This window comes from Triticum aestivum, chromosome 5D (assembly GCF_018294505.1).
Source record: "Triticum aestivum cultivar Chinese Spring chromosome 5D, IWGSC CS RefSeq v2.1, whole genome shotgun sequence".
Classification (NCBI taxonomy): Eukaryota; Viridiplantae; Streptophyta; class Magnoliopsida; order Poales; family Poaceae; genus Triticum; species Triticum aestivum.
The window spans coordinates 556561312-556572496 of NC_057808.1; the positions used below are offsets into that span (position 1 = coordinate 556561312).

The following is an 11185-nucleotide window of genomic DNA, read 5'->3' on the forward strand; positions in this document are numbered from 1 at the left end:
TGAATAACTTAACTTTGAAAATAGATTTTCAGTGATTCTTTTTTCTTATGTTTAATATTAGTGTGTTTTATCATTATATTCAATTTGGTAATGCTTAGGTTATTTAAAAAATGAAATGCCTTTGTAACGGATGAGTTTTCGTCCGAAACCCTGATACTTCGAAAGAGATTGTCCATTTTATACACGAAGTGCATCCAGTTTTTGCGGTAACCCTCTCTACTTTTTTGCACATGCTATGTGGGTGAAATTATGATACCATGCCAACTTTCAACCTTTTCTGAGTTCATTTGAAATGCTTTTCAATTTCAGGGTCATTTAGCTGAAAAAATCAGTAAATGCATGAAAGAATTTGTTTGCACATAAAATTTCTTCGCGTTTCAAATGCCAAAACACATAACTACCCTAACTATTACAGAGATTCCCTCCTGGGTGTGAAACACAGAAGAAAGTGATGATAGTGAAGCCGATCACATCCCAGATCTTTGGGTGTGAAACTTTTTCTTCGCGTATGTCCCTTTGCGCCGTAGCCATGGAAAATCTTCATCATTTAACTGGATGCTCGGGTCAATATTCACTGTGAATGGAGCAATTTCATCAAACTTTTCATAATCTTCTGACATGTCTGTCTTGTCATCCACTCCCACGATGTTTCTCTTCCCAGAAAGAACTATGTGGCGCTTTGGCTCATCGTATGATGCATTCGCTTCCTTATCTTTTCTTTTTCTCGGCTTGGTAGACATATCCTTCACATAGAAAACCTGTGCCACATCATTAGCTAGGACGAATGGTTCGTCTGCATACGCAAGATTGTTGAGATCCACTGTTGTCATTCCATACTGCGGGTCTTCCGTTACCCCATATCGTGTCATATTGACCCATTTGCACCGAAACAAAGGGACCTTCAAACCACGTCCATAGTCAAGTTCCCATATCTCCTCTATGTAACCATAATATGTTTCCTTTCCCGTCTTGGTTGTTGCATCAAAGCGGACACCACTGTTTTGGTTGGTGCTCTTCTTATCTTGGGCGATCGTGTAAAATGTATTACCATTTATCTCGTACCCTTTGAAAGTCATTATATTCGAAGATGGTAACTGGGACAGCGAGTACAGGTCATCTTCAATAGAGGCGTCATGCATGGTACGTGTCTGCAACCAGCCGGCGAAACTCCTGGTTTGTTCACGTGTAATCCAGTCATCAGACCGCTCCGGGTGTTTGGAGCGTAGAAAATTCTTGTGTTCGTCCATATACGGAGCCACCAAGGCGGAATTCTGTATAACTGTGTAGTGTGCTTCAGTGAGAGAATGTCCGTCCATACATATTTTTGATTCCCTCCTAGCGTGCCTTTTCCATCCAGTCTGCCCTTATGCCGCGATTCAGGAACACCAATCGGCTTAAGGTCAGGAATAAAGTCAATACAAAACTCAATGACCTCCTCATTTTCATGGCCCTTGGAGATGCTTCCTTCTGGCCTAGCACGGTTATGAACATATTTCTTTAAGACTCCCATGAACCTCTCAAAGGGGAACATATTGTGTAGAAATACAGGACCCAAAACGTTAATCTCTTCGCATAGGTGAACTAGGACGTGCGTCATGATGTTGAAGAAGGATGGTGGGAACACCAACTCGAAACTGACAAGACATTGCACCAAATCATTCTCTAACCTTGGTATGATTTCTGGATCGATTACCTTCTGAGAGATTGCATTGAGGAATGCACATAGCTTCACAATGGCTAATCGAACGTTATCCGGTAGAAGCCCCCTCAATGCAACCGGAAGCAGTTGCGTCATAATCACGTGGCAGTCATGAGACTTTAGGTTCTGGAACTTTTTCTCTGCCATGTTTATTATTCCCTTTATATTCGACGAGAAGCCAGACGGTACCTTAATACTGAGCAGGCATTCAAAGAAGATTTCCTTCTCTTCTTTGGTAAGAGCGTAGCTGGCATGACCCTGATGTATGCCGTCTTTTCCATGCATACGTTGCTGGTCCTCCCGTGCCTCAGGTGTATCTTTTGTCTTCCCATACACGCCCAAGAAGCCAAGCAGGGTCACGCAAAGATTCTTCGTCACGTGCATCACGTCGATTGCAGAGCGGACCTCTAGATCTTTCCAATAGGGCAGGTCCCAAAATATAGATTTCTTCTTCCACATGGGTGCGCGTCCGTCAGCGTCATTCGGAACAGGTTGTCCGCCAGGACCCTTTCCAAAGACTACCTTCAAATCCTTGACCATATCATGTACATCAGCACCAGTACGGTGGCGAGGCTTCGTCCGGTGATCCGCCTCACCTTTGAAATGCTTGCCTTTCTTTCTTACGGGATGCCTGCTCGGAAGAAATCGACGATGTCCCAGGTACACATTCTTCCTACAATTGTCCAAATATATACTGTCGGTATCATCCAAACAGTGCGTGCATGCGCGGTATCCCTTGTTTGTCTGTCCTGAAAGGTTACTGAGAGCAGGCCAATCATTGATGGTCACGAACAGCAAGGCCTTTAGGTCAAATTCTTCCCCCATGTGCTCATCCCACGCACGTACACCTGTTCCATTCCACAGCTGTAAGAGTTCTTCAACTAATGGCCTTAGGTACACATCAATGTCGTTGCCGGGTTGCTTAGGGCCTTGGATGAGCACTGGCATCATAATGAACTTCCGCTTCATGCACAACCAAGGAGGAAGGTTATACAAACATAGAGTCACAGGCCAGGTGCTATGGTTGCTGCTCTGCTCCCCAAAAGGATTAATGCCATCTGCGCTTAGACCAAACCATACGTTCCTTGCGTCATCTGCAAACTCCTTCCCGTACTTTCTCTCAATTTTTCTCCACTGCGACCCGTCAGCGGGTACTCTCAACTTTCCGTCTTTCTTACGGTCTTCTCTGTGCCATCGCATCGCCTTGGCATGCTCTTTGTTTTGGAACAAACGTTTCAACCGTGGTATTATAGGAGCATACCACATCACCTTGGCAGGAATCTTCTTCCTGGGGCGCTCGCCCTCGACATCACCAGGGTCATCGCGCCTGATCTTATAGCGCAATGCACCGCATACCGGGCAAGCGTTCAAATCCTCGTACTCACCGCGGTAGAGGATGCAGTCATTAGGGCATGCATGTATCTTCTGCACCTCTAACCCTAGAGGGCAGACAGCCTTCTTTGCTTCGTACGTACTCTCGGGCAATTCGTTGTCCTTTGGAAGCATATTCTTTATCATTACCAGCAACTTTCCAAATCCCTTGTCAGATACACCATTCTCTGCCTTCCATTGCAGCAATTCCAGTGTGGTGCCCAACTTTTTCTTGTCAGCTTCGCAATTCGGGTACAACAATTTCTTGTGATCCTCTAACATGCGCTGCAACTTCTTCTTCTCCAAATCACTTGCGCAGTTTCTCTTTGCATCGGCAATGGCCCGACCTAGATCATCAGCGGGCTCATCTGATGCCTCTTCTTCAGCTTCTTCCCGCATTGCCAGCTCAGCTTCTTCCCCCATTGTTGTATCATCGTATTCAGGGAACCCATGGCCAGGATAGCTGTCGTCGTCCTCTTCTTCTTCATTGTCTTCCATCATAACCCCTCTTTCTCCGTGCTTGGTCCAAACATTATAGTGGGGCATGAAACCGGACTTAAACAGGTGGACGTGAATGGTTCTTGACGTAGAGTAATTGTGATCATTCTTACAGACTAAACATGGACAAGGCATAAAACCATCCGCCCGCTTGTTTGCCTCAGCCGCAAGCAGAAAAGTTTGCACGCCATTAATGAACTCGGGAGAGCATCGGTCATCGTACATCCATTGTCGGCTCATCTTCATTACACAACACCGAATAGACCAAATTAATACAAGTTCATACATAAAGTTCATACAAGACTTAAATGCAACAAACAAATAACTCTCTAACTAAAGAATTTAAATGCAACAACAAATGCGATCAAGATCGCAACTAAGGTAACAATTGATCCAACAGCATAATGATACCAAGCCTCACTATCAATGGCATATTTTCTAATCTTTCTAATCTTCAAGCGCATTTTCTCCATCTTGATCTTGTGATCATCGACGACATCGGCAACATGCAACTCCAATTCCATCTTCTCCCCCTCAATTCTTTTCAATTTTTCTTTCAAATACTCGTTTTCTCTTTCAACTAAATTTAACCTCTCGACAATAGGGTCGGTTGGAATTTCCGGTTCACAAACCTCCTAGACAAAAATATCTATGTCAACTTGATGGGCATAATTTGTCATAAACACGAAATGCAACAACTAGTTTTAAAAGAGAATATACCACATCCGAATCATAACAAGGACGAGGGCCGACGGGGACGGATATCAAAACCATGGCACTATGTATAACAAACAACGTACGGGTAAGATAATTATACGAGTAACTATATATCCAAATCACACAAACATCAATTTGGTAATGTAAAACATTCATGAACAAGAGGCTCACCACAAGGTGGTGCCGGCGACGGAACGGTGCGGGCGATCGACTGTGGTTACGACGGAGATTTAGAAGGCACTAAGTAAACCACACCTACATATGCAAACTAAGTGTTAGTTTTGACCACAAATTGCATATAAATCAAATACTAGCACATATATTTTCTACCAAATTACTAAACTCATAAATTAATCACTATACAAAGCATTGCAAGAGCTAATCTAGCAATGAGAGATGAAAGGACAAAGTTGCTAACCTTTGTGATCATTTGAACGGATGGGGGCCTTCAAATCTTGACAAATTTTGGGCAAAATGTGTGATGAGCTCGAGAGGAAGAGGGGAAGAACAGAGAGGAGAGGGGAAAGGGGAAGAACAGAGCGAGCTCGGGTGGACGAAGGGTTTATGTAGGACGACCTTTAGCATCGGTTCGTGCCATGAACCGGTAGTAAAGGTGCTGGAGGGGCCCCGGACTGACAACATCCTGCCACCACTCACTTTAGTACCGGTCCGTGGCACGAACCGGTGCTAAAGGTCGACCACGAACCGGTACTAATGAAAGCGGCTGGCTAGCCGTTGGAACCGGCACTAATGCACACATTAGTGCCGGCTCAAAAGCAAACCGACACTAATGTGCTTGACATTTGACCCTTTTTCTACTAGTGTGTGCAACTCCCGGATACCGTAGGAATGCTTTGGGTGTACCAAACGTCACAACGTAACTGGGTGGCTATAAAGGTGCACTACAGGTATCTCCGAAAGTGTCTGTTGGGTTGGCACGAATTGAGACTGGGATTTGTCACTCCGTATGACGGAGAGGTGTCTCTGGGCCCACTCGGTAATGCATCATCATAGTGAGCTCAATGTGACTAAGGAGTTAGCCACGGGATCATGCGTTACGGAACGAGTAAAGAGACTTGCCGGTAACGAGATTGAACGAGGTATTGGGATACCGACGATCGAATCTCGGGCAAGTAACATACCGATAGACAAAGAGAATTGTATACGGGATTGATTGAATCCCCGACATTGTGGTTCATCCGATGAGATCATCGTGGAACATGTGGGAGCCAACATGGGTATCCAGATCCCGCTGTTGGTTATTGGCCGGAGAACATCTCGGTCATGTCTGCATGGTTCCCGAACCCGTAGGGTCTACACACTTAAGGTTCGGTGACGCTAGAGTTGTTATGGGAAATAGTATGTGGTTGCCGAAGTTTGTTCGGAGTCCCGGATGAGATCCCGGACATGACGAGGAGCTCCGGAATGGTCCGAAGGTGAAGATCGGTATATTGGACGAAGGGTATTGGAGTCCGGAATTGTTCCGGGGGTACCAGGCTATGGCCAGCATGTCCGAAAGGGGTTTCGGAGGCCCCGACAAGTGTTGGGGGGCCTTATGGGCCAAGGGGAGGGGGCACACCAGCCCACTAAGGGGTTGTGCGCCCCTCCCAACCCCTCTCACGTAACGTGGAGAGGTGGGGGCGCCTCCCCTAGGGCAGCCACCCCTCCCGGCTTGGGGGGCAAGTTTCCGAGGGGTGGGGGCGCCCAAACCCATCTAGGGTTTCCCCTGTGGCCGCCGGCCCTCCCCTAGGGAACTCTAGGGCGCCTCCTCCACCCCCCTTCCCCCTATATATAGTGAGGGAGAGAGAGGGCAGCCGCACCCCTAGCCTGGCACAGCCCCCTTCCTCCTCATACATCTCCTCCTCCTTCGTAGTGCTTGGCGAAGCCCTGCCGGAGAACCACGTGCTCCATTGCCACCATGTCATCGTGCTGCTGGAGTTCTCCCTCAACTTCTCTCCCCTTGCTGGATCAAGAAGGAGGAGACGCCCCTGGGTTGTACGTGTGTTGAACGCGGAGGCGCCGTCCGTTCGGCGCTAGATCGGATCTTCCGCGATTTGAATCGCCGCGAGTACGACTCCATCAACCGCGTTCTTGTAACGCTTCCGCTTAGCGATCTTCAAGGGTATGAAGATGCACTCCCTCTCTCTCGTGGCTAGCATCTCCTAGATTGATCTTGGTAACACGTAGGAAAATTTTGAATTATTGCTACGTTACCCAACAGTGGCATCATGAGCTAGGTCTATGCGTAGATTCTATGCACGAGTAGAACACAAAGTAGTTGTGGGCGATGCATTGTTCAATTTGCTTACCGTTACTAGTCTTATCTTGATTCGGCGGCATTGTGGGATGAAGCGGCCCGGACCGACCTTACACGTACTCTTACGTAAGACAGGTTCCACCGACTGACATGCACTTGATGCATAAGGTGGCTAGCGGGTGTCTGTCTCTCCCACTTTACACTACTAGAAAAAGGGCTATAGATGGGATTGACACTAATGGCGCACCAGACAAGACGTGCGCCATTAGTATATACTAATGGCGTACCACCTTTTGATACGCCATTAGAGATGAAACTACTAATGGCGCACCTAGCCCAGAGTGCGCCATTAGTATCAAAAAAATTTTTTTTAACTAGTGCGTCTGTCCAAACATACTAATGGCGCATCCAGACACAGTGCGTCATTAGTAGTTGAAACTACTAATGGCGCACCTGGCCCAGGGTGCGCCATTAGTATCAAATTTTTTTTTAACTAGTGCGCCTGTCCAAACATACTAATGGCGCATCCAGAGACAGTGCGCCATTAGTAGTGGAAACTACTAATGGCGCACCTGGACCAGGGTGCGCCATTAGTATAATTTTTTTTTTAACTAGTGCGCCTGTCCAAACATACTAATGGCGCATCCTGCCCACGGTGCGCCATTACTAGTTGTAACTAGTAATGGCGCACCAGGCCCAGGGTGCGCCATTAGTATAAAAAGTTTTTTTTTAACTAGTGCGCCTGTCCAAACATACTAATGGCGCACCACGAGGAGGTGCGCCATTAGTAACCTGGATTACTAATGGCGCATCTAGAGTTGGTGCGCCATTAGTAAGTGGGCAGCAACAAGATATTTTGGACAGCCTCTCCTACCCACACTCACTTTCTCCCCACTTCATTCTCTCCACCTCCTCCTTGTCTCGGGTGCCTCCTCTTTTTCACCTCATTTCCACCATAGATTCATTCAATTTAAGTGGTTAAATTACCTTGTTTTGATAGGTAAGTAAGGGGGAAGCTATATTTATGTTGTTCTCCCTACAACAATGTGCACATGCACTTTTTATGGCCTAGCTAGATCTATGTATGTTCGTGGTGTTGCATATGTTTGTGGTGTTGCATATGTGTTTGTGTTTGTAGGTGTACCGGTATTTGAAATGCGATAGTTGCCAATATTTTGCCGGAATGTTGATTCATTTCCGTTTCGGCGAGAATTTTGGCATTAAGCATTCTTTTTGGTCCTATTTTTAGGGAAAGTCATGCCAAATTTTTTCTTGGTTCTAAAATATCGTTTTGCTCTACCCCGCAGGCGACCATGGTCCGCATGATGACCGAAGGCATCGTGAATAGGTTTTTGAGGTCCGCGAAGGCCGAGATGCTTCAAAAGAACGAGACGGAGATAAGATGTCCGTGTCGAAGATGCAAGCTGAAGAGCCTTATTGCGGACCCGGAATCCTGGCAGGTGCGGGACCACCTGCTCTTGCGTGGTTTCATGGATGGCTATCGGTGGCAAGGTGATGAAGATGACTACGAAGTCGTCCATGGGGGCCGGGCAAGAAATGAGGAAGGGCAGCAAGACAACCACCGCGGCTCGGGCGGGCGAGAAGACGAAGAATCCCCAGGAGATGATCACGACGGTGATGCTGTACACAGTCATGATGTAGAAGATGCAGGACATGATGATGAGGAAGATGCCGGAGCAGACGACGGGCATGATCATGAAGATGATGATGCCGGCGGAGCAGACGACGCTGGACCATCGATGGGCTGGGTGCAGGACCCTCATATTCAAGAGCTGCTTCTCAAGCAGACGGATAACGCAAGAGCTGCCGCCCGAGAGAAAGCCAAGATGGATCAACTTGAGTTAGACGCGGTTACTCCATTGTATGAAGGATGCAGGCCCAAGGATACCCGCCTGAAAGTAACGCTCATGGCTCTGGAGATGAAGGTAAAACACAAAATGACCGACGCATGCTTCGACGAGAACATGTCATTCTGGCACAAACGTCTTCCCAAGGGGAACAAGTGACCGACCAGTTTGGAGGAGGCGAAGAAAATCGTTTGTCCTCTAGATTTACCGCACGTGAAATACCATGTGTGCATGAACAATTGCATCATTTATCGGGACGAGCACGCGGAGTCTACCATATGTCCGGTGTGCGGCGTCACTCGATACAAGAAGAGGAAGAAAGCTCCTCGAAAAGTGGTGTGGTACTTTCCGATCACTCCTCGTCTGCAGCGGTATTTCGCGGACCCTAAGGTAGCAAAGCTCCTGCGTTGGCACGCGGATAGGGAGGAGAAGAAGCGAGAAGATGACGCAAATGATCCGGAGATAGATAAAAAAGACAAGATGCTGAGTCACCCTAAGGATGCGAGCCAGTGGCAAGCGTTGAACTTCGAAGACCTAGAATTTGGGAACGATCCAAGGAACATCGTGCTGGGCGCGAGCACCGATGGAGTCAATCCGTTTGGCAGCCAGAGAAGCACACATAGCACCTGGCCTGTGTTTGTGTGGATGTACAACCTTCCCCCCTGGTTGTGCATGAAGAGGAAGTACATTCACATGAGTATGCTAATCGAAGGACCGAAACAACCAGGGAACGACATCAATCTATATCTGGGGCTGCTGAAAGAGGAGCTAGACACACTGTGGAAAACGCCAGCCAATACGTGGGACGCCGCAGAGAAAGAATATTTCCCTATGAGAGCCGCGCTGCTCACGACGGTGCACGACTATCTCGGTTACGGATATCTCGCAGGGCAGGTGGTCCACGGATTTTCTGGATGCGTCAGGTGCATGGATGACACAACGTATCGCCAGCTAGATAGAGATCCCGGGTCTTCGAAAACCGTGTTCATGGGACATCGAAGGTGGCTTCGCGACGATGACCCGTGGAGAAAACGCAAGGATCTATTCGATGGTGAAACCGAACCCCGAGGACGCCCGCGTACGAGGAGCGGCGAGGAAATAGACGAGCTGTTGAAAAATTGGAAAGACTGCCCACTGCCGGGAAAGAAGCAAAAGGCGCCAGAGCCTGGAAAGAAGCGAAAGGCGCCAGAGCCGCTGCTGAAGGTATGGAAAACGAGGTCTGTTTTCTGGGACTTGCCGTACTGGAAGATCCACCGTGTGCCTCATAGCCTTGATGTCATGCATATCACGAAGAACGTGTGCGGGAGTCTGCTTGGTACCCTGCTCAACATGCCAGAGAGGACCAAAGATGGGCCGAAAGCAAGGGCAGACTTGAAATCAATGGGCATCAGGCAGGAGCTTCACGCTATATATGATGATGGTGATGATGATGATGATGATGATGATGAGGCGAAGCAGGACACGGAAAGTCGTCGCAAAGGCAAAAAGGCCAAGAAGACCGGAAATGACTACCCTCCCACGTGCTTCACTCTAAGTCAGGAGGAGATCGAGCAGTTTTTCACCTGCCTCGTAGGAGTAAAACTTCCTTACGGTTACGCAGGGAAGATAAGCAGATACCTAGACCTAGCGAAGCTGAAGTTTAGCGGGATGAAGTCTCACGACTGTCACGTGCTGATGACGCAGATACTTCCAGTTGCAATCCGTGGGATCATGGACGCGCACGTCCGTGAAACGCTATTTGGCCTATGCAACTTTTTCGACGTCATCTCTCGGAAGTCTGTTGGCGTGAGGCAACTCAGAAGGCTACAGGAAGAGATCGTGGTGATACTATGCGAGCTTGAGATGTACTTCCCGCCCGCATTCTTCGACGTTATGGTGCATCTGCTGGTCCATATCGTGGACGATATCATCCAACTCGGGCCGACGTTCCTGCACAGCATGATGCCGTTCGAAAGGATGAATGGTGTCATCAAAGGATACGTTCGCAACATGTCACGTCCAGAGGGAAGCATAGCCAGGGGCTTTCTGACCGAAGAGTGCATCTCCTACTGCACGAATTATCCAGGCATCGAGAACCCCGTTGGTCTGCCCGTCAACAGGCACCTCGGCAGGCTCGCTGGATGGGGTCACCGTGAGGGTCGCCGCGAAATGCATGTCGACTTCGAGGGTCGACTCGCCGACTTTGAAAGAGCAAACCTAGTCGTGCTACAACACATAGACATGGTCGATCCTTGGGTGGTAGAGCACAAAACCTTTATTAAGAAGACATATAATGACCGACACCAACAGAGGACGGACGGAGATATACTCAAAGAGCACAACTCATGTTTCACGCGTTGGTTCAAGCAGAAGCTTCTGTCGTACCCTTTACATGAGGATTCTTCCACGGAAGAACAACTCATATTCGCCTTGTCACAGGGCGCCGAGCACAACCTGATGACCTATGAGGCGTACGATATCAACGGCTACACATTCTACACCGAGGCCAAGGACATGAAGAGCGATGGTTATCAGAACTCCGGGGTAACGATGGAATCCTACACCGGTAACGACAAGGACAGATACTACGGAAGGATCGAGGAGATCTGGGAGCTGAGCTACGCTGGAGAGAAGGTCCCGATGTTCCGTGTCAGATGGGCCAAGAGCGTCCTAAAAGAAGACCGGTATTTCACCACCATGGTTATACCCGAAGCCAAATCCAAGACCGCAGGCGCAAACGTCACTGCGAAAAATGAGCCATGGGTACTGGCTTCCCAAGTGGACCAATGCTTCTTC

At 48.2% G+C, this 11185-nt stretch overlaps 1 pseudogene; it reads right to left on the bottom strand.

Annotated features, from left to right (window-relative positions):
- Window positions 1-497: 497 nt before the first annotated feature.
- On the bottom strand, window positions 498-3808 carry LOC123126200 (uncharacterized; annotated as a pseudogene).
- Window positions 3809-11185: the final 7377 nt, after the last annotated feature.